The following is a 27,440-nucleotide window of genomic DNA, read 5'->3' on the forward strand; positions in this document are numbered from 1 at the left end:
CTAAACTCAAACAGGAGGAAAAAACATTAGAAAGGTTTATAGTGAGAGTTCCCCCTCGGCTGAAGCTCCCAGTAAATGAAGCGAGTTCTCATAAATACCGCTGAGCTCCAGAAAATAATCTGAATTTTAGAGGAAAGGAAGTGAAAGGAAAACACAATGTGGGTAACAAATCAAAGCTGTGACAAAAACAGAGAAAATTCAGAAAAAAACCTGAAAGACCAAACAGTGAACAGAGAGAACATCTCGCCATTAAAGCCACGAGGGAGACGATGAGGAAGAGTCTCTGCTCAACCTGGAGCTGATATCAGATCAGAAATCCTTTTCCAGGTAAAATAACCCGGAGTGGAGACGAGCTGCTGAATCAGCATCGATCCGCCGCTGCTCTGAATGCTTTCAAACATCTGATCGACCGTCCACAGCCCTCAGCTCGCCCGCACTGAGACTGAAACCCATCAAACCGCAGAGAGGAAAACACCTGATCCACGGAGGGACGGCGGCGGAGAGGCCGCTGGAGCCACGCTGCTTCAGGTTTATACGCCGCAAAAAGATTTTAAACTGGTTTTGAGTGAAAATGTCTCATTTTACTTGGTTTAAGATAAATCAGCATATTTCAGTAAGATAACCAGACTGGTTTCAGAACCACTTCGCTTAAATCAAGACTCTTTTCAAGAGAAAATCAAGAGAATTTTTTTTTCTCACTTAAATTAAGGAACTTTTACATTGAAGTAGGTGTTTTGTTGCACTTGCAGTTGCAGGGTCTTTAGGTCTAAAGTCTCAGGGTCTGTAGATTCAGTCTGTAGGCTGAAAGTGATGCTTCTCTTATGATTTAGCTCATTTTAGAACTTTACCAGATGAAATTGTCCATGGTTCTCCCTTCCACTCATTTTGTTAGTTGCACTTTGAACAGCCTGAACGCCGAGGAGCACGACGCTCTGCTTCTGATGCCTTGCTCCGAGGCTGAAGCAGCTGTGAGTGAGACCCTGAGACCCCGCGGTTCAGCAGACCATCAGGTCTGAGGAGAAATGTCAGCCTTTGTTGATCCTGACATTTAGCCTGATATCGGGAGGGGGGGGGGGGTCTGCTACAGTACGGCGCCGCCTGCTTCCACATCCAGACCCGTAGGTGTGTGTTCAGTCGCCCAACACGCTTCAAAGACGCTTCACACACACTCCTGCTGCATCCGGGTTCAAGAAGCCAGACGTGTTTCCTCCTCGCTCCACTTGCATTACAACCACGCTGGATGGTGTCTCTGAGAGACCCCGTTTCCCCCCCTGTCCCCCACCCTCCACCCCCCCACCCCCCTCCCCCTCCACCCATCACCCTCTCCCCCAGGTGGCTGTGGGCCGGCCTGTCTGAAATGTGATAGGCATAATCCCATTTAGCCTAATTGCATCTGCGGGAGAGCAGCCCTATGTGTCCCATCGCCTGCCTCCCCAAGCCCTCACAACACACACACACACACACACACACACACACACACACACACACACACACACATCAGACAGAAAGCTCCTCAAACCACAGCCTCACACACACACACACACACACACACACATGCACAGGCATGCAAAGCCCTCGCAGGGTGTGTGTATACCAGTGTTTCTTTGTTTGTGCTTATCAATAAATGCTGGTGAACAGAGACACGGATCAGTGTGTGGTGCTGCACTGGGGGGGGGGGGGGGGTCCACACACACACACACACACACACACACACACACTCACACAGGCCTGGCAGGCTGCCTGCGGGGGGCGCCGGTCCAGTGCGTGGGGGGAGATGTGGGGTGTGGTCCACTGCGATGAGACGGCCGGCGCTCACGTTTACACACCGGAGAGCAGAGCAGAGGGCGGAACTCGCAGCACATCAACACTCTGCTGATTAGAGCGTCCCAGAAAAAGCTTCAGGCCACGTTCAACACGCCGGCGTTCACAGAAACGGATATTTCCCCTTTATGCTCCATAAAAACCTTCATTTAGAAACCTGGTTCAGAGCTGCAGTGAGCCGCTGAGCCTCTAGGGGGCAGCGTGACGAGAGAATCAAGCCAGGCTAGCCAATCACAATCCTGCCTCATGCTGCTCGCAATAGAAACTATCAATAATACCCAGAAAGACACATATTACCACCATGAACACATCTACAGCTGAACTGAACGATCAACTCCAGAGAAAACAGTGATTCTGTTTCTTCTGTTTTGTTTCTTCTGTTTTGTTTCTTCTCCAGTGTCGACGCTCCCCGATCGCAGCGTTCTGCCTTCCCACCACTGATGGGACTGAATCACTGTTAAACTGATAAAACCAACACCAGCTACCTTTAGAGAAGTTTTCACCTGTTTGTTTTGAATTTACTTCTTAAGTGGCTTGAATGATTCAATATTATTTCATGAAAAGAGTTTAGAAAATGTTCCCTGGTTAAAATATTAGGAGAAATGTTTAATTCTATGAAACATTCAAGGATTCTAATGAAACTGACTTTTGATTTGAAATATTTCAGATTACCACTGACGGTGTAGCTGCTTTCTTCTCATTTCTACTGTTTTTAATATTTTATAACAGAATCCAGTTTATTGTTGTTTTTTTGACATGTTTGTGAAACATTTAGCAGCAAAATGAAGAAAACCAAATTATTATCAGTTATGTCTTCAGCAGCAGATGAGATGGGCCTGAAATATTATTCAAACATTATTTTACATCTTTTTAACAGAGTCCTGGCTATCTTATTTATTAGAAAATAGAAAATTAATAAGTAAGAAACTAGGAGAGAAAATATAAAACCTCTGCAAAAAATATATATCTTTGTATTAATGTGTTCACAATAATTACAAAAGAAACTGATTAAACCAGCAAATCAAGAGTTTAACTGATTAAATGATCAAAACTAAAAATGGCCTTCACTGCTGTAGATTAATAAAGATTTTTATACCTTTTATGTAGATAATATATTTTACAACCAGGTTTAATTTTAACCACTGTTTAATTATATCTTCTTTTAATCTGTCAAACTAAATCAAACTGATTTACATGCTCTCTTTCTTCTTCTTTCAGTTCAGACGTGTTTGCTGAAATGAAGGGATGTTTGGTAACCTGTTCCTTCAGCTGATCGCCTGATCAACACACACCGCTCAGTCTAAACGCTCCCTCTGTTCATGAAGGTCTGAATCTCTGAGAAAACTCATGAGCGCTGAAATCTCGAGCTTGTTTCGGTGCCGTGAGCTGAGGCCTGCTGGACTCCCGCCGCTCGCCGTCCTGCAGGCTTCCGTCTCTCCATGGGGGGATGTGACTCATTGATCCACAGATCGATCTGCAGCACAAAGGAAATCGTTGTCTGGAACTGAGTCAGTCCGGCGGGCCGAGAGCGGAAGCTCCGACGCCACGGAGGAATTCAGATATCTGCGCTGCAGATCATCACAAACGTTGTTTCTGGGGATTAAATAGTAATCAGAGTAACGAGTACTTCACTGTTTGGGTGTTTTCTATTAGATGCATCGCCGCTACCGAGCATGTGGGGAAGAAAAGAAGCTCATATGAGTCATAATCTGCGAAATGAAACTATTATCTCACAAATAATAAATAGGGCCGCTCGGCATGATGGGAATCACACATATAGAAGCTACCGAGAACATCAGACGGCGATCAGTCCCATATGGCCGCGGGACCAGAGGATGCTCAATCACCTGTTCTGCTTAAGCTGGGATGAAACGGCGGCGGCGGCGGCGGCGCCTCCTCAGAGCAGACAGCTTGAGCGAACCTCTACTGTGTAAGAATAGCCGCTGCATTACAGCATCTCCAGCTGTTCCTTTATCCCCCACTCAATCCAGTCATTAAAACTTTCACATCTTTTCAAACATTTGTTGTGAAGGCTGCCAAAGCGCGCTGTGATGCCTGAGCAGCGAACACACCGCACGAGACAACGGCCACAGAAGAAAAAGACAGAAAGAAAGTTAGAGACCGGGCGAGCGAGAGCGAGCGAGAGAGAGAGACGGCGTCCACGGTATTTACTTCTTCCTCGGTTTGCCTTGTTTTTTCCGGGGCTGTGTGTGTTTTGATGCTGTGAACATGTGACTCCGTGTGCTGCCGTGCCCTGCAGGTCCTCCAGTCAAGGTGTGTGTGGGTGCAAATTCGATTACACTCAAGTTAAAGCAATTTCCTGCGGAATTCAATTCTTGTCCTCCGTCGCAGGTGAGCTCCCCGCGGACGTCTGTGTCTTCTCAAAGAAATAAAGCACCTATAAACAGCAGCCTTAAAGGGGGGGGGAGCGGAGCCAGAATGCAATTAATATGCAAATTCAGGGGGAGACTTAATGGGGGAGCCTTAACAAACATTGGTGTGCTGGGAGATAAGAGTGTTTCCAGGTTGTTTTCCTCTAACCTCCGCCTGTCCAAAGTCAGCGCCGCGGGGCGCCGCGGCGCCGGGACGGCCCGGACGCTTCCGCCATGCATGATTGTTCTGGGAGAAGCAGGGCATGTTCCCGAGCGCACGAGGAGGGAGGGCGGAGCAGTTTCCAGGACGTGGCGAGATGAGATGGCGGGTGGAGAGGTGTGGACGGTCCTCCGGGTGGAGCTCCGTCTGATGGATCTGAGTCCCCCGGGACGCCCCCCCCTCCGTTCAATCTCACCCCCACCGCCCCGCCCCGCCCCCACCCTAATGATTCATCCACCACCTCCTGCCTCCGCCGTGATTCACACCCACTCCCCCGGCTGAATTACAGCGGCGGTCCCGGGGAGAGCTCCATCACTCTGCCTCCATCTTGGGCCGTCATCAAACAAGTATATGAGCTGCGACCGCGGCCTGATTGCATTGAAGAGCCCAGCTCAGCAGTTTTTATGAGGCCACACACATTTGTTCCCGCGCCGCTCACGCCGCACACACGCCGCTCACGCCGCACACACGCCGCTGCCTTTGATGGCTCTTCTGCAGGAAGAGTCTCCATCTTAAAATGCTTGAGTGTTTACAACTGACAGTGCAGAGTGGGTTTAGTGGAGGGCAGCGTAATTCCACAGGCAGGACTCTATAAATGTTGATGAGATGAAGCTCGAGAGGAATATTTAATCATAAAGGATCCGGTGCCGCTCTCTTCATCGCAGTGGGAGGACTGGATCGACTCCTGTGATCAGTCGCAGGCGAAGTTCGCCGCCGTCACACACTCAGCACATTTACAGAGCTCTGTGAAGGACAGATGTGACGCCGCTGATCTCTTCTACCCCGAAGGACGGGTCCTGAATTCAGTACCCTTACAGTTACAGATGGAATTCTGTTCTACCGACCAACGGTACCATGATTCAGTACCTGAACGCATCGTTGTGACTGAGGGAGTGGAAGAGTAGGGGATTTTCCAAGCCGGACCTGAATGCAGCATCGCAGCACAATAGCATAATGGCGTCAGTAGCTAGCATGTCAACAAAGCAAGCGTGACAAGAATGCGCTTTTCAAAATATGTTCGCTGTGGCGGGAAAATGTCTAATCTGGAAGCTCCTGGTTGAGAGTTAGATTTATCTCCAGGCTGAGGAGCGACCAGCCTCAGATCTGCAGCTACAACTCCCGAATTCAGCTCCGTTAGCACGTTGGTTAGCGACAGTTAACGTGCTAGCATCCATTAGCATGCTAGTATCCATTAGAGATTTGTCTGCAGCCAGCAGCAATTTTATTACCACATAAACACACAAAAGTACTGACATAGTGCCGTTTAGCACCAGGTACTGGGTTTTGGTACCGTATCAGTTCAAATGTGAATTGGCAGCTCTATAGTTAGAGACGTGAAGCTGCCAGCGGTGAAGGTTAGGTGTTACCCGGGGGCCAGAGTGGGGGACATCGAGGGGAACCTTAGGCTTTTAAAACAGGAAGGTAGGAGATTCCGTCGAGTCGTGATTCACGCAGGCGGTAATGATGCCCGGCGGAGACAATCAGAGGTGCTCAAATTACAAGTAGCCTCGGTGTGTGAATTGGCTAAGTCGATGTCTGATGCCGTAATATTCTCTGGTCCCCTGCCCAATTTGGTCAATGATGAAATGTATAGCCGACTTTCATCATTCAATCGCTGGTTGTCTAGATGGAGTGAGGAAAACGGAGTTATTTTTCTAAACAACTGGCGCACCTTCTGGGGAAAGCCTGGGCTCATCCGCAGGGACGGCATCCACCCAACTTTGGATGGTGCAGCCCTTTTAGCTCACAATATGGCTGATCGGCTTCGAACTCTAAATTGACAATCCAGCTATGAGCCCCGGGCGCAGAGCAGTCGTGTAGAACACTCCTCTGTTGATCTTGTTGATCTCGTCACTAATCCTGCTCCCGGATTTTTACAAGTCAAGCATGGAGGTTTACCTAGGCTAACAGAGACTGAGTCTGTCCAAAGTGCTCAAAGCATTAAAAAACAGTCAATGGGTAAAAAGCTTAACATCTGTACAAGACAAAATAACTTTTCCAGTAGGAAATACATAAAATGTGGTCTACTAAACATTAGAGCAATCTCCACTAAATCTCTGTTAGTTAATGACCTTATTGGTGACAATAACATTGATCTCCTTGCTCTAACAGAAACTTGGCTCCAGCAAGATGATTATGTGAGGCTCAATGAATGTACCCCTCCAACCTATGTTAATTTCCAAACAGCTAGATCAACAGGTCGAGGTGGAGGTGTGGCAGTGATTTCCCACTCCAGTCTTCTTCTTAAACCCAAAACTAATGTTAAATTCAACTCTTTCGAAAGCTTAATACTAACGCTTACTTGTCCAAATTGGAAGAATCAAAAAGCTGTGCTATTAATTATTGTGTATCGACCTCCTGGTCCTTACTCTGACTTTTTAACTGAGTTCTCAGAGTTTTTAAGCAATATAGTATTGACTCATAACAAGATCCTTATAATAGGTGACTTTAACATCCATGTGGATGATTCTGGTGATAGTTTGAGTAATGCGTTTATTGCAGTATTAGATAGTATCGGTTTCACTCAAAATGTTGATGAATCCACTCATAGTCACAAGCACACCCTGGATCTGGTCTTAACATATGGGATAGAAGTCAGTGACCTAAATGTTCTCCCTCAGAACCCCATACTCTCAGACCATTTTTTAATTACTTTTCAGGTTTTGATTGAAGACTACTGTGCTCAAAAAGATAAAATTCAGCTGATACGGACATTATCTGAAAAATCTGTGGCTCGGTACAAAGAATTGATCCAGCCTGCATTTGCTGCATTATCTTGTGAATTCACAGAAATGAGCTTATTGACCAGTGGTGATAATAGTGATCAGTTTGTTGACAGTGCTATGCACTCACTAAAATCTGCCCTTGACGTAGTGGCCCCGTTGCAGCTGAAAACCAATCGACCCAGGCGCGTTGCTCCATGGTTTAATTCTGAAACCCGTGTTCTCAAACAAAAAACTCGGCAATTAGAAAGACTGTGGCGTAAATCTAAATCAGAACAATCTCTGAAGGCCTGGAAATGTAGCTTGCTAAGCTATAAACAAATTCTTTTTAAAGCCAAGACATTATATTACTCTCGTTTAATAGAAATAAACAAAAATAACCCTCGGTTTCTATTCAACACTGTAGCCAGACTGACAACCAGTCATACTGTAGTGGAACTAGTAATCCCAGAATCTTTAAACTGCCATGACTTTCTTAAATTCTTTAATGATAAAATCATAACCACTAGAGGTAAAATCAGTGAAGCGCTTTCCTCAGATCAAGCTCAGGGAATCCAGCCACTGCCTCCACCTGAAATACCTGAAATACTAGATAGTTTCTCATTAGTAAATGGGGCTGAGATTACTTCAATTGTAATGTCTTCTAAAACCTCAACCTGTCTCCTAGATCCAATTCCAACTAAGCTTTTCAAAGATATCCTTCCAGTTATCTTAAATACGATCATAACTATAATAAATACCTCTCTAGAAAATGGCTATGTGCCACAGTCATTTAAATTCGCAGTAATCAAACCACTGCTGAAAAAACCTAATCTCGATCCTGATATTCTAGCTAACTACAGACCGATATCAAATCTGCCTTTTATTTCAAAAGTCCTGGAAAAAGTTGTGGTTAAACAGCTTTACCGCCACCTACAGGACAATAGTTTATTTGAGAAATTTCAGTCAGGATATAGAGCTTATCACAGCACTGAGACTGCGTTAGTTAAAGTCACTAATGACTTGCTATTGGCGGCTGACGCAGGTCTAGTCTCAATCCTGGTTCTCCTAGACCTCAGTGCAGCTTTTGATACAATCGACCACAATATTCTCCTGCAGAGGTTAGAATGTGAGGTTGGCATCAGAGGAAAAGCCCTCTGCTGGTTCAAATCCTATTTATCTAATAGGTACCAATTTGTTCACGTTAACCAACAGTCCTCACCGTGCTCCCAGGTCAGTTATGGGGTTCCTCAAGGGTCCGTGCTCGGGCCAATTTTATTTCTGTTATATATGCTTCCTTTAGGGAACATAATTAGAAGTCACGATATCAATTTTCATTGCTATGCAGATGACACACAACTGTATTTATCTATGAAACCTGATCAAACTAATCAAATAGACAGACTCAGTGACTGTATCAGAGAAATTAAAACCTGGATGACTACGAACTATCTCCGTCTGAATCCTGGCAAAACAGAGGTCATTATACTAGGCCCCCATAAACTGAGAGAGTGTCTATCCAAACAGATTATTACCTTAGATAACGTCAGTGTATCCTCCTCCTCTACTGTGAGGAACCTCGGGGTCTTATTTGATCAGGATATCTCATTTAAAGCACACATCAACCTGGCTTGTAAAACAGCATATTTCCACTTGCGCAACATAGCTAAAATAAGAAACATTCTACCTAGAAGCGATGCAGAAAAACTCATCCATGCATTTGTTTCTGCGAGATTGGACTACTGCAACTCCCTTCTCGCAGCCTGCCCAAAAAGTGTATTAAAAAACTTTCAGTTGGTTCAAAATGCAGCCGCCAGATTATTAACTGGAACTAGAAGACGTGAACACATTACTCCCGTTCTAAAATCTCTTCACTGGCTTCCAGTCGAGTTTAGAGTTAGATTTAAAATCCTTCTCCTCACTTACAAAATCCTAAATGGGATGGCTCCAACCTATCTCCAAGATGCTTTAACGCCTTATCAACCAATCAGAGCACTTCGCTCTCAAAATGCAGGGTTACTGGTGACTCCTAGAGTCTCTAAATGGACACTAGGTGGAAGAGCCTTTAGCTATCAGGCACCATTTTTATGGAACCAGCTTCCAAGTGGTGTCAAAGAGGCAGACACAGTCTCCACATTTAAGGTTAGGCTCAAGACGTTTCTCTTCGATGCAGCCTATGATCAGGTCAGCTAGGGATTCTAAACTAAACTAAACTAAACTAAACTAAAACAAACTAAACCAAACTAAAGTAAACCAAACTAAACTAAACTAAACTAAACTAAAGCAAACCAAACCAAACTACAGTAAACCAAACTAAACTAAACTAAACTAAAACAAACCAAACTAAAGTAAACCAAACCAAACTACAGTAAACCAAACTACAGTAAACCAAACTAAACCAAACTAAACCAAACTAAACTAAACTAAACTAAACTAAATTAAATTAAACTAAACCAAACCAAATTACACTAAACAAAATTAAACTAAACCAAACTAAATTAAACTAAACTAAACTATACTAACTAAATACTAGTTTAAACAGTTAAGTATCCACAAAGCTGCCCCAGGAGCTAGAATGCTGTGGGAAGTACGGTGCACTGAGCCCTGTCCTCTAATGTCTGAATGTTATTCCCTTTAGTCCGTTCATTGCTTTTCACCTGCTGTCCCCCCCTTCGAGGGGGAGTCTTCTCCAGTTTCAGTTGCTGACTCCACTATTACGAAGGCCTATGAACAAGCTCCGTCCGGACCGGGAGGACACCCCTGTCGGTCCTGCCCGTGGACTGGCTTCGGTTCTACTGCTGGGATCCGTGGTTCTTGTGCTGGACCGTCCAACGAACTGTCCTCAACATTGTCCTAGGCTTTACTTCTTATTGTCTCATGCTAGCTGTTGCCAAAGCTGTCCGTCCCTGGGAGAGGGATCCCTCCATACTGTGGTTCTCCCCAAGATTTCTTCTTTTCCCACTGGGTTTTTGGAGTTTTTTCTTGCCGGATGTGAGGGTCGAAGGCGGTGGTTGCTTCGTTCTGTCTCGTTACTGTAAATATTGACATATTACCATTATGCTTATTCACTGTTTTTACTTTTACCGACAAATGTAACATCTTGAAGCCCTCTGAGGCAACTGTTGTTGTGATACTGGGCTATACAAAAATAAATTGATTGATTGATTGATTGAACAGGACCCATTCCTTCTTTACCACCTGATAAAGCCACAGCTGGTGTCCTCGATATCGGTACGATACCGACACAGTACCGATGTTGATTTGAGACTGATACTGTCCGTCATTCAAACTGGTTGAACTGTAACTTTGGTACAAGTCAAAGCGATAAAACAACCGTAACCAGCTGAAATCTCAGCCTCTGCAGAGACTCACCTCAAGACCGGATCCTACATGTAATGAAGGACATGTCAGGACTCATCCTGGACATCTTCCAGCTGTCTGTCAAGTCAAATTACTTCAGGAGTAAAGAGGCCAAAACCTGAGCTGATGCTAATGCTAATGCTAATGCTAACAGTCGAGACAGCAGCTCTATAAGGAAACCGGCACCGGAGGAATTCCACTGTCAGAGGATGACTGCAGTCTACGTATCCAGGTTATGTCTGCACCCTGAACTGATGACCGTGTCCGTCTCTCGAACGCGACGCAAACACGGCTCTGAAAGGTTTTTATTGATAATACTGGTGAAGCCATTGTAGCATTCTACCTAACCCAGACACAGACCCCCACCCCACCTGCCCCCCCACCCCCCCCCCACCCCCTCCCGGCCGATGATCTGGCATGAGCCGCCCTGTGATTAAAGCGCACGGCGCTCACCTGCCCAGCTCCAATCAGGGCCGGCCGTGATTGCAGCAGCTTGCAGGAGACAAGAGGCGTGGGACCGGCTGGGGGTGGAGGTGGGGGGGTCTGGGGGGGTCTGGGGGCTCCGCTGTGGTGGTGGAGGAGCCGTGGCAGGGCAGCAGATCGCTGCAGCCCCGGGGACGATCCAGCCCCGCTCTGCTCTCCTCTCTGGCCAGACGGGGTGAATCAATCATCTCCAAAGATGTCAGCATCTGCCCAAGCAATTTCAGATTGGAATAAATGGCAGATGGGGATGTTGTTCCCTCTGTTTAATCAGTTCCACCAAATGTGGTTTTATCTCTTATAAAATGAAACCATCTGTAGCACGTAGGTGTAAGGATCAAGTGAGGGAGGACGGCGGGAGAGAGGCACAGATATGTGTGTGCACGCATATGTGCATGTGTGTGTGTGTGAGTGTGTGTGTGTGTGACGGAGGGCAGGAAGAGAGATGGAACACTGTGAAACAGAAGCAGAATAGTGGGAGTGAAATAGGAAAAAAGAGAAGCACTTATCCATTATAAAGAGGGAAAATGTAATCTTACTGCGCGCTCACACCTCCACTCTAATCTCCTCTTTCTGCCCCGGAGGAGCACCACCCAGGGGCCGCCGCCATTATACCCAGACCCATCTATTTCCTCCTCCGCCTCCAGCCCAGACACAGGGGCTGTAATTTGGTCCCCGTAGCCCCAGCCCAGGCGGAGACGTCCCTGATAAATCCCCGTCTTCAGCCTGACTGCAGCTCTCTCAGCTTCTCCAGCGAGTAAAACCTGCGTTCGGGTGGAAATCCTGTGATTTACATGAAGGTGATGCAGAACCTCCACCACCTCCAGGAAGACGCCGTGCAGCGCCGCAGGAGCCCACACACACCCAAATTCTAAAACACTCAATTTTAAATTTTAAATACTAAATCTTACCAAAAAAAAAAAAAAAAAATGAAAGAAAAATCCAACAATTTTTCCCTGAGTGCGGACTGGAAGGCGGCGGACTCTTTCTGGACTGCCAACATTAGGATTAGACCCTTAGCCAACAACAAGTGACGGGCAAACTGTTCCTCCGGCGTCTCCTCAGCCAATCATCAAGCCCCGTTTCTGGCAAAACACTTGTAAAGCTTAATTGTTAGATTTATGACAATTATAACAATCAAGGGAAAAGATGTGTTCTCCATATAAGATCCTGGGCGACCAGGACGCGTCCAGAACCAGCCAAGCTGTGAGTTTATGTGGATGTAGCTTCGCTTTGTTGACTTTTCGCCTGGTTAACATATGTGCCTGGAACTTCAGTCCAACGCAGGAAAATAAAGACAGGAAGAGGAGATTTCTGTGATCCGTCCATCAGTAGCGTCTCACTAGCTTTAGACTTCCATCGCAAACTGCAGCCACCTTTCGCCTTTGCTTTAGTTTTCTGACTTCTGAGGAATTAAATGCTTGAATGTCTTCATTAAAACAAATATATATATAATATACTATAATTTATTTTCATGTTATGGCTGCAGATCTCTCACGAATTCTGCTTTTTTTTCCCCACAAAATCAAGAAAAACTGTCTGGGTTTTGTCTTGAAACTCTGAACATTAAATTACACATACTGTATAATTTTTTATCTATTTATTTTTTAACTCACAGTGCTCTTTCTGGTCTTTTCCTTGCCTGTTTTTGTGATAAATATCCAGCCTGCTGATGTGAGTGCAGCTGCTCCCGGTGAGCCGAACAGGAAATTTAAAAAAATAAGACACAAAAAGAGAAAATTCACAGAAGCCCAGAGAACGGCTCCTAACAGATGGAGCCAGCGAGACGGCGGAGAATTAATGTCAAATATTAATATTGCATTAAAAGTGATAATGAACTGGAATCTCTTTTATATCTTTGTCCATTTTTAATTGTAATTTCATTCATTCGTGTCAGATAAGAAATATTTTCTTTCCTGAGGAAATGGAGACGTTAAAGCGTAAAAGACGGATTTAAAACAAAATAAAATGTTTTTCACCTTCAGAAAATCTGCTGGTAAATATAAAACGCAATAAAAAAACTATAATATATCTGAGAAAGGAATGAGTCCAGTGAGGAGTTACAGCCTGGGAGTGACGGCTCTCCTGCTCCTCTTCATTAATCATGTTTCTGTCTGTCCGCCGTCCAACGACTCCCGCCTTTATTTTTTCACTTGTATTTGCTGAGTCCAAGAACTTACTGTTTCTCTCTCTCTCTCTCACACACACACACACACACACACACACACACCAGCTTTTTATTTATTTTTTCACCCGTTCAGCTGAAGCCGTTCTATTTGTTCGTATTATCAGAGTTTCATTACCGTCCCTCGCCGTCCTCGCCATCCCTCGCCGTCCCTCGCCGTCCCTCGCCGCGCTCGGACCCTGACGCGCATCGTGAACATTGTTAAATGGCCTCCGTACGAGGAGGCTAAATCCGGCCGCCACGGCTCACTTTATTTTATGCTTTAATGAATTTTTAATCTTAACAGAAGACAAAACGGCGCCGCGGCGTTCTAGAGACAAAGAGAGTGTCGGGCAGCGGCGTTTTCACGTGACGCCGTGTGATGAAGGAAGAAACATCCTTCAGAAAGTTTTCTCTTGGTTTCCAGTGTGGAAACATTCCTTCTCTGTTCGGGAGCTTCAGCTTTTCTTCCCTGAATCCTCCAGTTTTCTTCATGTAAACTAAAAGGAAAGCCTGGAGCTGAGTCTGATCCCATCCAGTCCGATTCGAGTGTTTACATGAGGCTGGATCAGCTTGATGGGGTCATCGTGTGGTTTCCCCGCTCTCAGCCCTCGCTCCGCTCCGCTCCCAGCCGGTTATTACTGCTTCAGGAATGATTTGTTAATTAGAGCGTCTAGACGGCGTCGGGCCCTCACGGTACAGCTGGCCGAGCGGAGATTGTGGCGCACGCGGCCATTAAAAAGGACATCAGGCCATTACGGGGCCATTACGCCCGGATCTGCTCTGACATTTATTTTCAGGCTTCGCTTCCCCAAAGTGAAATGAATCAAAACCAGGAGGTGAAAAGAAACAACATGAAGGTTTCCTGTTTCTCCAGCGCCGGCAGAGGAAACGCCTCTTCTTCAACCCACTGAGACTAAAAGCCTGACAAACACACACCAGCAAGCTCAATCCTGCTCTCAGCACCACACAAAACTTCAGTTTGAAGGTTGTGAATGCTGCCAGCTCCGGCGCTTCTCCTTTATTCCTCTAAAATGATAAAAAAAAATACAGAAAATATGAAGAAAACCGTTCAGAAGAAAAAAGCCAGACATGTTTTTATAACTCGACATCCAGATTTTAAATGGATTAAACGTCTTTTCATCCTTTTCTGATCAGTGTTTTGATGGTTTGAGCCGTCCTGACCGGAGAACTCCCCACAGCTGGGCTCAGACCAGTCTGTCTCCTGTGGACACGTCCAGTGTCTCTGCTCAGGACGATGTTCCTGTCTGTCTCCGGTCACTTCCTGCTAACTGGTCCCTCAGCTGAAGGAAGGAGCCTGGCCGCCGCCACCGCCGCCATACATATGGATCAGGCGGACAGAGCAGCAGTAATGGCCTCCCTCTGGAATGTGGGGCGGCGGCGGCCGGAGAGGAGCTCCTCGGGGAAATCAGAGCCCCGGCAGCGTCGGGGTCGGCTTGTACGTGTCGGCCGGGTGTCACGGCTCCATCCTCCTGCCCCGCCGCTCCCCTCCCGCTGATTTCCTCGCTCCTGGAGCACGGCGGGCCTCAGAGATACGACCACGGCCGAGGCGTCGAGCGGCGGGGAGACGACCAGCAGCTTCTGCTGCTGGACGCGGCGCTTTTAACCACTGTGGTGGTTTTTAAAGGAGGGAAATAAACCTGCTGCTTTAAACCTGACTTCAATCATCATCATTTACATTTCTTTAGATCCACATCGGATGTTTATCTGTGTTCAGGGAAGGACGTCTTCAGGAAACACAGCAAACACAACACACCAGTCCCAGCAGCGGCTGATCAGAGCATCATAATTTAATTGTGATTTAATGTTGTCAGTATAAAATACTGCATGAGAGCATCAGCAATCCACAATGTTTTATTCTAGAAATGTAGTAACTTATCAATTAGTGCTTTTTAAAAGAAACCAGTCAGTTTGTACCCGCTATAGTAACAGGCTGTTCAGCAGGAAGTTCAGTATTTATTCACAGTAACTTCCTGTTGTGTGAATTCTTGTCAATAACGGCTCCTCAGAAAAGCAAACTGCTGGAAAAGTTCAAGCAGGTGTCAAGCTTCAGGCCCGACAGCAATGAAAATACAGAACTCAGCGTCAGTACTCAGCAGCTCACCTGCTGACCAGGTTGTGAGTCTGGCTGCTGTCCTCACGGAGCCGGGCGGGTTTAACCCGTGTGGCGCCCGGTCCGGGCGGCGGGAGCGCAGCGCAGAACAAAGAGCTTTATCTGCTCCGCTCTGAGAATGCTGACAGTGTGGCGGCCATGAGCAGGACTTGTGACCTTGTTGAAGTGCCATTCCCTCCCACACACACAGGATATCAATACGTCCTATGTCCCCGGCGCCGCCGCTCGCCGCCGCTCGCTGCCGACCGTCCTCAAGCTTCTGTTTGCTGAATTGACCCCAGAATGCTCCGAATTGCTCAGAGTGTAGCGCACTGCAGACACAGCGCTGCCGCACATTTCTGAGTCCAGAGAACACAATTATTGTATTTATGGAGGACTTTGGTTTACTGAGAATGTAAGAAGGACTTTATGAGCGAGACAGGAAGCAGGATAAGGTCAGCAGCAAGATCCAAACCGCTGCGGAGGAAACAACCTGCTGGTCCTAATGCAGCTTTCAGTCCATCATCATCGCTGATCACATGTAATATTTTATGTTTCTTTGTTTCTGTCACCTCCGTCTCCTCCTGAGGAAAGATGTTCGTCCACGATGATCAACACCGCAAAAACATCCGGATGTGAAACATTCAGGCTCTGATAGACCTCCGATTCGTCTTTTGGCAAATGAGACTTTTTGTCTCATGTTGTTGGGATCAGTAGAGGGAACAGTGGAGTGGCGCTAGAAGCACATCCAGACGGTCATGTGTTTGAGTCCAGGCTGGATGAATGGATGGATGGATGGATGGATGGATGATGGATGGATGGATGGATGGTTAATAGATGGATGGATGGATGGATGGATGGACGGATGGATGGATGGATGATGGATGGATGGATGGATGGATGGTTAATAGATGGATGGATGGATGGATGGATGGATGGACGGATGGATGGATGGATGGATGGACGGATGGACGGATGGATGGATGGATGGATGGAAGGATGATGGATGGATGGATGGATGGACTGATGGATGGATGGATGGACGGATGGATGGATGGATGGATGGATGGATGATGGATGGATGGATGGATGGATGGATGGATGGATGGATGGATGGATGGATGGATGGATGATGGATGGATGGATGGATGGACTGATGGATGGATGGATGGATGGTTAATAGATGGATGGACGGATGGATGGATGGATGGACGGATGGATGGATGGATGGAAGGATGATGGATGGATGGATGGACGGATGGATGAATGGATGGATGGTTGATGGATGGTCGACGGATGGATGGATGGATGGATGGATGGATGGTTAATAGATGGATGGATGGATGATGGATGGACGATGGATGGATGATGGATGGATGATGGATGGACGATGGATGGATGATGGATGGATGAGGCAGTGGAAGCCTCGGTGAACTGTCTGGTGGTCTCGGTCTGTTCGGCTGTTGGTTGTTTTGATGGAAGCTCCTCAGTGGAGCTGACGCGCCAGGCCTCCCTTCACATGTGTTCATAACAGAGGCAGGTCAGAGGTCAGAGGTGAAGGGTCAGACTCTCGCTGGCCCTCCTGCCCGGGCCGGCTCCTCTGCTGGTCTCCTCACGCTAACAGACGCTCGGCTCGCCATCTCTCGGCTCTGCCTCAGACCCAGAAGGCTCCAGCGAGCAGGCGGAGTGCGAACCGGGCTGCGAGCGCGTCACAAAACGCATTCTTTTTTTGGATTCTGAATTACAACAATGGAGGAACGTTACGCCGCCTTCCTGCTACGCTCTCACACCCGGGCGAGTGTGTCCACACACACACACACGTCTCTGACTCCACACTTCCCTCTGATGGACTCCAGCCCTCCTCCCCCTCCATCTTCATCCCTCCATCCGTCCGTCCATTCATTCCCATCACTGTACCTCTTGGCTTTGTCTTTGTCGTGTGTGCGTGTGTGTGTGTGTGTGTGTGTGTGTGTGTGTGTGTGTGTGTGTGTGTGTGTGTGTGTGTGTGTGTGTGCGTGTGTGTGAGGCAGGGATAGCTTCGTCTTGATGCAGCAGCAGCAGCAGCAGCAGCCTGTGGAAACAAAGGCAGGGTGATTTATCGCCCCGTACTGAGAGCATAAATCACACCTGCAGCGCCGCGCCTTTAAACGCCCGCCGTCCTGACAGCGTTTACCTTTTATAAATGATTGGGCTGAACCTCCCACGGAGCCCGGGACCACAGAGCTCACTCTCTCCCGTCCAGCTCCTCCTTTGTCTCTCTGCCGTCATTCTCTCTGTACCTCCACATCCCCCCTCCTCCTCCTCCTCCTCCTCCTCCTCCTCCTCCTCCTCCTCCTCCCCGGACTCCCTTCCCTCCTGGTGCAGGGCATGATGGGATGCTCCCAGCAGCGCCTCGCTCACCCACCGTCGACATCTGTAGGGGTTATACGGTAAAAGCTACTTAAAAGGCCGCGGCGCCTCGACATCCGCCGCCGTGGAGGAAATGAACGTGTCAGTCTGCCGCTATCTGCCTTCCTCATGACCACTTCTGTGTGAGGGAAATACAGGAGGAGGGGGAGGTGCTCACACACACACACACACACGCACAACGCTCCACCTGTGTGTGGTGGAGAAAGTGTGAGGCGGGGAGTACGCCGCCGCCGCAGCTGCAGGAGTGTGGCTACAGATAAAGGTGACGTCTTGAGGCCATTACTTATCCTGCACAGCAGCAAAGGTTTGCAGATATTATACCTGCTGTCTCCACATAATAGCTCTGGGTTGGAAGCCACACACACACACACACACACACACACACACAGACACACACACACACACACACACATGCAAACAAAACACTGGACACAGACAGGCCCACACTGATGCACACACACACAGACACACACACACACGCGCACTGCGATAGCTCGCCTCACTGAGTTAAAACAGATGAAAGAGCTGGTAAATGAAATCTGACTCAACAGTTTAAAATGCGGCACTGCAGCACGGCGAGCATCAGTAGAACAAAACGGCCAGATTCCTCAGAGCTGCCACAGAAACAGCGGCGGCACAGTCCAAAGAAAAGCCTCCTTTAAGAGCCTAAACTACAGGAGTGTGATGGGTTCTTAAATTCAGCAGCAGAGGAGGATAAATATGTGTCAAATCACCACAACAACCAGAAAACACACACGTTTAAATGTTTGTAGAGATGCACACGCTCTGCTCTGTTCAGTCCGGATGTAAATATAGTGTGAAAAATAATAAAGGCGACGCCGCCGCATGAAGCTGGAGGTCCTCCGCCGGCGATCAACCCGGAGAAACCGGATCTCAGACATCAGTTAGACGAGGTGCAGCACATTTAAATTCACAGGACGTGAATCAAATCGGCGGCGAGGCGTCTCATCACGTCCCCGCACAACCTACAGCCGCTCGGCGGATTCATACCATCCATGCATTAGCGCTTCATTTAGTCCCAATTCCATCTGTTAAATCCTTACACACTTGATCTTCTCCCTCTAGCGCGGGGTTCTCATACAGTTCCAACTTTTCATGGCAGCGAATGAAAAAGAGGGACCCGGACAGACAAGATGAATGGAAACCCAGCCAGTCATTTCAGCTCCAGTTTGAATGTGACAGTTGTTCTTTGTATTTGCGTTGGACGGTCTACAGTGGAAATGAGAGATGCCCTGCAAATGTGAGCCGTTCCGCTGCCAGCATGCCGGTTGTTCTACTGTAACTGAGCAGGAGCCTGCGTGTGTGTGTGTGTGTGTGTGTGTGTGTGGAAAATAAATAGCAGCACCCTTGCAGCGAATAAAGCTTTGCAGACATCCTGAAGGTCTAAAGAGATTTTTTCTTCTTATTGGTACCAAACAATGCTGCTATATGTTTAATAAAAGGGAGAGTGGAGGGAACGGCTTTATGAATTAGCGGCTACATGGTCGGGGCTTTATGTCTCTGGCACGCGCCGCTGTTTATCCACTGTTATGATGCCGACCGGCGGGGAGGGAGACGAAGGATGACAGCTTGTCATGGAAGTCAGCTAAAGATTGACAGTTGTTAACTTTTTTCTCTCTCTTCGTGAAGGCAGGATGACTCACTGGCGAAGGAAGACGGCGAGTCTCACCGGAGAGGAGGAACACGGCGGCGCCTCCGCCGAGGCTAAGAGGCTAATGCGAGGAGCGCGGGGCGAGCGTGCCCCGGGCGGGCCGGCGCACCTGACCCCCGTGTTGAGCCACAGCGGGGCAGCTCCGGCCATGTGCTGCCCCGGGTCCGCGGTCCTGACCGCTGCCCCCGGCGGCGGCGGCTTCGGCGGGAAGCGTTCACGTGGAATTAATTAGCTGCTCAGCGCAGCGCGGCCCTCGGCTCAAGGTACGTGTTCACCTCATCTCCACAAACATCTCCTTCTACAGACACGGGACTCTGGACTGACTGGACTGATCCGTCAGATCCAACGCCGCTCCGCTCCACTCGGCGAAGGATCGCGTGACGGTAAAACTCTGGATGAAACTCCAGCAGAGAGGCCCGTATCATTTAATGAGGAAGAACCGTGTTTAGAGGCGTTTTAAGCTGCAGTGCGCTGATTAGGGAGAAACGCTGGTCTGGAGGAGCGGCTCCTCGTTAATCCTGATTCCAGGGAGTTTCTGGCCTCTGGAGCCGCTTTAATCCAGACCTATCTGTAACCACGAGGAAGAGGAGGAGGAGGAGGAGGAGGAGGAGGAGGAGGAGGAGGCGCCGCCGAGCGCCGTGCCATGAGGCGCCGGCGTTAAGGACACGGTTACTGCAACGCCTGCCCCGGAACGCCAGGTCAGCTCGACCTGGACCTGAACGCTGCAGCCAGACATCTGCCAGGCCCTGGACTAACCAGACCCTGGACTAACCAGACCCTGGACTAACCAGACCCTTCTCTAACCAGACCCTGGACTAACCAGACCCTTCTCTAACCAGACCCTGGACTAACCAGACCCTTCTCTAACCAGACCCTGGACTAACCAGACCCTGGACTAACCTGGCCCTGGACTAACCAGACCCTGGACTAACCAGGACACAGCTCTGCTAACCCACTGATGCAAACTGTTCTTCGTGTTTCGGTTTCCACCTGAAATTCTATTAAACATAATGATCAATCACAATGCTAGCAGCCGTTAGCTTAGTTAGCTTCCTGGAGCTAGCCACCTAGCTCGGGAGACTGCAGATCCTCTGGCTTCCGCTGCTTCCTCACGTCGTCCAGTTTGACATTTTCTCACAGTGCTTCAGTTTCACACCGACCGCGGTCAAATAACTTCATGATGGCTCTAAAAGCTGTTTAGCGCCGTCGTGACCATGTGGTTAGCTGAGACGGTGTCCCGGTTAGCAGCAGCAACTAAAAGGGTGAGGCTTAGTAGTTTGTTTGATGTTTCGTCTTTTTGCACAGGGAAATGATCTTTTTCTGCAAATCATTTGATCTGATATAAGGAGAAAATGTGACGAATAAGAAAAAAATTCAAACACTGGACACAAAACGCTCAGATAAACGTCTGACTCTTGAGCGTAACGTCTTGTGAAATGTCTTGTTAATCATTCATGTCTGATCGGACAGTGGAGCTCAGTAACAGTTTTTTAAACACAGAAATGAAGAAATACAGAGATAGAAATGATGAAATATGTGTGAGTGTAGGTATTGTGGACACATGAATTTCTCATAAAGAGGAAAAAAAAATCAGTGTTTATCCTCACTGCTCCTCAGCTAATCTTATTTCTCCAGTTACTGAATATAATTGATGCATTTTCAGTTTATTTTTCAGTGAAAAGCAGAGCTTGAAGGTTTGTACTGTACAGTAAAATCTAGTTTATTGTAAAATAACATCTTACTGTAGAGTGGTTTATCTATTCACAGAGCAGATTATTCCAAATAAGTGGGACTCAAGGTTTTAACACAAGTCTGATAGAAGTGTACATTTTGTAGTGTTTCTCTCTTTACTGAAGTGTATAAACATTAAAATAGTGATGATGGGAGGTAGAGGTCACATCAACAGACTGAAGAATCGTGTCTGTCTGCCATATTAAAGCTGCTCTTGTGGTTAAACTCACCTGTTGACTCCTTCTAGTTTCCTTCAGAGGAGAAACGAAGCTCCAGGTGAGTTTACCTGATGGCAGCTCTGACTCCTGTATAAACACTCACACACACTTCAACACACACCCGCCGCTCCATAAGGCTTCTGGGCTGTTTACAATGACTCCCTCCTCCTCCTCCTCCTCCTCTTCCTCCTCCTCCTCCTCCTCCTCCCTTTAAGCTGCACCTGCTGACGCCCCCCCCTCCTCTATCGCTGCTATACGTTATGTGGCTCAACATCACGGCTAAAGAAATATATAAATAAATATAAACACTGGCTCTGAACATGCCCCCCCCCCCCTCCTCCCCCCTCCCTACACTGAGAAGTAATGAGGGGCTACCTGTAATTACAAGCAGCTGCTGTCTTCCCTGACGAACGCTAATTGCCAATAATGATTTTGGAGAGCTGTAAAAATTCACCGGCTGACGCGCTCCCTCTCTCCCTCTCTCCCTCTCTCCCTCTCTTCCTCCCTCTCTCCTCCCTCTCTCTCTCTCTCTCTCTCTCTCTCTCTCTCTCTCTGTGGTTTGGAGGAGTGAAGGAAGGCAGAGGATAGAGCAGGAGCGTTGCCCCCCCTCCCCCCGTGTCACAGTTGGGAGTGCAGTTAGCTAATTTCTGTTGCTGACATATCAGAAGCCTCAGTCGCCTGTTTGCCGTCTCCCCCCTCCTCACCTGTTTGCCCCCCCCCCCCCCCCCCCCCCCCCCACCTGTTTACCCCCCGCCCCCACCGGTTTACCATCATCCCCTCCCTCACCTGTTTGCCGTCTCCTTCACGGCCTGATAACGGCGTTATTAGCGCTGTGGCGTGCAGGTGGAAGTTTAAAGGTCCCGTATGAGAGGGGGGGGGGCACAGGCAGGAAGGCCTCGGCTCGGCCTAATAAGCCACGCACGTAATTAAAAGACAACGACGCCACTAATTAATGAAGGTTTGTGTTTGACTGTAATGGCGGCGGCGGCGGCACACAGTCTGTGACGGAAATTGAATTAGCTCCAAAATAAGGGGGGGGGGGGTCTCAGGTCGGTGTGGGGGGGCAGTGACGGTCCTCCGTGCGGACAGTTTAACGTGAGCCGGTGTTGGTGGATGGAAACCCTCCTCCCGTCGTCCTGATGCTGTCCCGTACAGAGCAGACTGACTGCACGCTCTTATTTTGTTAACTCGGCAGACAGGACGCCGGTGGAGACTTTCAGAATAATGGAAGAGAGGGGGGGCGTTGAGAAGAGAATATATGGAGAGTTAAGAGCTCATATTCTCTTTTATTAAAACACGCATTTTCACCCGGCTGTAACAGAGACGAGCTGCAGGTGAAATGTGAGAACAGCCGTTAAAGAAAAGCTTCAGGACGTCCCAAAACAAGAACGGCCACATTTTCACTCCTCTCTGCAAAAATCTGTGAAACAAGTCTAAATTTGCCCTGTTTTTCCTCCATTTTCTGACTTATCTGAAACGTCTTTCTCAGAATAGAAACGATAAATTGACGTTCCAAATTCTTAGAACAAAATCAGATTTTTAAAAAAATTATTGTGAAATAATTGAGGAAGTTCAACATTTATCTGAACCTCCTGGGTCTACCTGTGATCGAGCTCAGAGTTTATTGTGTAACATTTTAGATTTTATGAGTGTGCAGATATTTTGAAACATGAAGGTTCGACTGTCTTCAAACGTCACATTTTATTTCCTGTAATGATTCTGAAAAATGAATTTTAATTCATTCTGATTTCACTCAGACTTCAGTCACCTTCACTCCACATTATAACATTTCAATTAATATTCAAACCTTTTCAATTAGAAGCTCCCTGCTGCGTCTTTAACTGTATTTACCATCGCATTATTTATTACTTGACCCAGAAAGGAGCTTTGACTGTGAATATTTCATTCGGGTAAATTAAAGTGAATTAAAATGCAGTTAAAGCAAGTTAAATGTAATCTAGTACTTTTTCAGAAAAAAGCAAAAAACAATCCATCTTCTAATTCATCTGTTTGTAATTTACTTAAATTAATCACACAGCAGTACAGTTTTCTTCATCTTGTTTCTTATTAAATCTTATTTTCTGTCAGTGGAAACAACAAATGTCAACATATATGAATTTTAAAAACAGTCTTTCCTGCTTTTAGTCAGGCTGTAGCAGTGCAGCAGCAAACTAGAGGTTTTTCATTGTGTTGCCGTGCAGATTTAAACACACACACACACACACACACACACACACATGCGTGTGACGACGACGACACACTCCGACTGAATTCCGTTCTTCAATCTGAGGAGAGAAAAAAAGGTGCGATTCATCTTTATCTGCTTTACTATTGAGCGTCCGTCATCCTGTCACAGCGATAAGTGTTTTAAAGTGAACAAACAGAAAGTCCACACATCAAAGACACACACACACACACACACACACACACACACACACACACACACACACACACCTCGCAGCTCTTATCAGAGGCATCATAAAGGAAAAAGTCTGTTCCCACAGTCTTATCTCAGTCATTATCACACACTTGACAATTAGCGAATCCTTCTTATCTCCCAGGTTGTTGCTGAGTTTTTATTCACTGTTTCCACCGAACGGAAACGATGTGAGACGTCAGCAGGAGGTCAGCCACGGAAAACACTCCTCACAACCAGTTTTGGATTCACTGAGGAGCTTTTGGGCGAAATGGAACTTTTTTTTAACTCACAGTTGAACATTTGACTGAACCGTTTTTGTCCAAACTGTTTTCACATTTTACTGAACAAAACACCGGATACAATGGAAAAGTACATTTTCTCTTAACGCTGGTTAAAATTTAAACAAAATGTAGTTTTTTCTGGATAACAAACCACGACGGGCGGAATTCCCACCGGTTATTTTAAGAGTTCTAGCTTCCTAGATACAAATATAAATCAGGTACGTTTCATTTCAGCTGAAACTCTGGTTAATTCTGTGTTCTGACGTCTGATGAGCCAGTTTTCGGCACTGTTTTGATTGTGAATCCAGCCAGTTTGACTCTGCTTGTGTGTTGAACTGAGAATGAGTGAGAATGAAAAGTGGAACCGAGCGCCGGTGGCCCGTCTCTGTTTGCTGTCTGGCTGCTTTGATGTGAAATGTGCAGGTTTTTATGGACATGTGAGGCATCAGCTCACGGACCTTTGAGCAGGCTGAACTGTGGGAACCTCAGGCAATAAAGAACGCCGCTTAAACATTATCTTATCTGGGTTAGGCCGCCGCCAATGGCTTATATGATTATTGTTGTGTGTGTTCATGACTCTTTAATTATTATAGGAGTCGGAGTTTCTCCTCTGTGGGAAAAGTGACTCATACTGACGCTCATAATCCTCCGAGAGAATCTTTTTTAATTTTTTTAATGTCATTTTCAAAAGCAGGAACGAATATTACTTTGAGCTTTTGGGAGGCAATAAAACAATACGATACCACACTGTGTGATTGTCTGCTTCTCCTTTTTTTTTTTTCCCTTGCAGCCTTAAACGATACCTTCTTTCCTTCAACGTCATTTTGGATTTCGTTTGCGCCTCCGAATCGCCGTTTCGAATTAATTTCTTCTATTTACATGACTAAAATCACTCAATTCCAAGGAGGAAAAACTGTTTCTTTTTTCTGTTTTTTTTTTTTCGGGCGTTCCCCGCAGACAGCTACTCCAGGATTTGAACATGGCGGCTGATATTTGGTATGTAATAGGAGGCCCGCAGCCGCCTTTCCCTCTCAGTGAGCAGTGAGGACCCGTCGTGCCGATAATACCATGCATGGATAACTGAGTGAGACGCCATCAGATACCCCAACCGGCGGCTTAAGGGAAATGAAATTTTATTTGGAGGCAAAGAGAGTGGGGGGAGAAAAAAAGAGAGAGGCAGAGGGAGAGGGAGAGGCGGCGTGGATAATTGAAACGGGGAGCGTTCAGTTGGGGAGAGAAATTGAGATGTTGTCACCCAAGTCCTGCTTATCGTCATCAGGAGCAAAAAAGCAATTAAAGAGGCCAAAAGAAGAATATCTGGAGTCACGCAGGACGCAGGGGAGCAGAACGCAAGTCAACAAGGTGCCCTAGTGCCAGTGTGTGTTAGTGCGAGTGCACACACACACACACACACACACACACACACACACACACTCGCCGGTTCGAAATGACAGATTGCGCTTATTTGTTTCACTCTCCCAAATTGAAATTACAAGGCGAGCTGCTTTTTTTTTTTTTTTTTTTTCAGTTGTTTATTATTAAAGTCGGCCTGCCTTTTTCATTACATTCCTGTGAAAAACTTCAAAAATAATTCCTTTACGTGCTCCATATTGCGCGGTTTAAAAATAATCTTTGGCTGAATTGAATTCCGCAGCCGCGTTATGTAGAATGACGGCAACCTCCCGTGCCAAGTTGCTCTCACTGTGGCAACATATGAGAGACTGCGGGAGCAAGTCCCTCCTTTATTTATTTATTTTTTTTCTTTCAAAACTCCTTTGTTTTGGAAAGATGGTGTAGGAAGAGTTACGGAGAAGATGTCAGCAGCGTGATGGACTGAGTGTCAGGTTGTGGAGGCGGCGGTTCCTCCATCACCTTGGCTCGGTAAGTTAGGAAGCGGCTCCATTCGCTCCGTTCTCCCTCCACAAAGCGAGCGATTATTGGATTACAATCTCACATATTCCCACGTCTGATTTCCACGATGTCGCTGGCGCACCTCAATAAGCCAAATCTTGTCATTTCCTTTTCTCCAAATTGAATTTGTGAAGGGGATTTAAATGGGCCGACAGTGAAGGGATGCCACGGGCGAGGACGTGAAACGAGTGTGAGGGCGGGCGCCGGGCGCCGGGCGTCGGGGGGTTTGGGGATGCGGGTAGAACTGATGCGCCCTCCGTCTAACGCCTCCGTCCTTCCTCCGCTCCGTCCTCCTCGCCGCGACTCGAAGCGCCGGGGAAACAGACCGCCGCCACATTTTTAGAGAGAGGGAGAGAAAACACTGCTGAGAGATTTCAGAAAAATGAAAAATAAAAGACAGAGGGAGAGACTGGGTTAAAAACAAAAAAAACAGAAACGGCAGGATAACAAAGAGAGAACTGGAACGAGCGGCGACAGACAGAGAGAGAAGGAGAAGAAGGGAGCGGGTGAGAGGAGAGCAGCCGAGCGGCGGCGGCTCGGCGGGGGGGCCCATGGTAATGAACAGGTGGTGGGGGGAAGAGAAGGTTAAGCCTGTTTCTGTGGGTGTCGCTGGAACCTACCCCGTGCTGTGTGGACAGATGTGTGGACGGGCCGCTAGCTAGCGCTCCCTGCCCCCCCCCCCCCATCCCCCCCCCCCCTCCCGCCTGGCCGGTGCTGCCAAAGCCCACTAGCCCGCCGCTCAGAAAACTCACTCATTTATCCGCCTTTGTTCTTTGTTATTTTTGGACTCGGACGCGGCGGCGGCGAAAAAAAATTGTCTCCCTCGGAGGAGAATCACGTTCCCGTCCCCCCGTCTCGTTAGCCGCCGTCCGCCTTCCACGCGCGGTAATGTGACATTTGGGAACGCTGTGATGTTTGGTTTTGTTGTCTGAGTCTTGTCTGCCTGTGGCATATAGAGAGAAAGATTAGGGGAGTTAGTCGCCGGCGTTTGAAAAGCCAGGTGGCGGAGGGAGCCCCGCGCAGGTACGGCTCTAATGACGGCTCGGCTCAGACGGTTGTTGCTTCAGGCCCTGTCGGCAGCCAGAGAGGAACAGGATGTTGTCACTCAGAGCGTCCACCGGGCGCGCGGCTCGCCGTTTCACTGAGGGCTGTGCGTGACAGGTGTTTCCTTGTTTGTCTATCAGACTGCTTTTACGTTGTCGGCTCAAAGGCAATGATTTATAATTTATCAATGAGGGAGGGAGTGGAAGTTCAAAGTCTCCAGACAGTCTGAGTAATCAAACTGTCATTTAGGTCTTCGAGGCGTTCGAGGCTTCGGGAAAAAAAAAGGGGGAAAAAAGTGGAAAAACTGTGGAAAGTAGACAAGATGTGTGTTTGTGTGTGTCTTTCTAGGTGGAAATCACCTGTGTTGGCACAGCAGAGTCTGTATTTTGTCAGTGCATAGAGATCTGGTCTGCACCTGTTGTCAGACACACACGAAAATGCACACACACACACACACACCAGATGAAAATCAGTTGACAGCATGGCCAGCTTCATCAGATGTGCCCACTCCTGTTCCGTTCAT

This window comes from Salarias fasciatus, chromosome 19, assembly GCF_902148845.1.
Source record: "Salarias fasciatus chromosome 19, fSalaFa1.1, whole genome shotgun sequence".
Lineage (NCBI taxonomy): Eukaryota > Metazoa > Chordata > Actinopteri > Blenniiformes > Blenniidae > Salarias > Salarias fasciatus.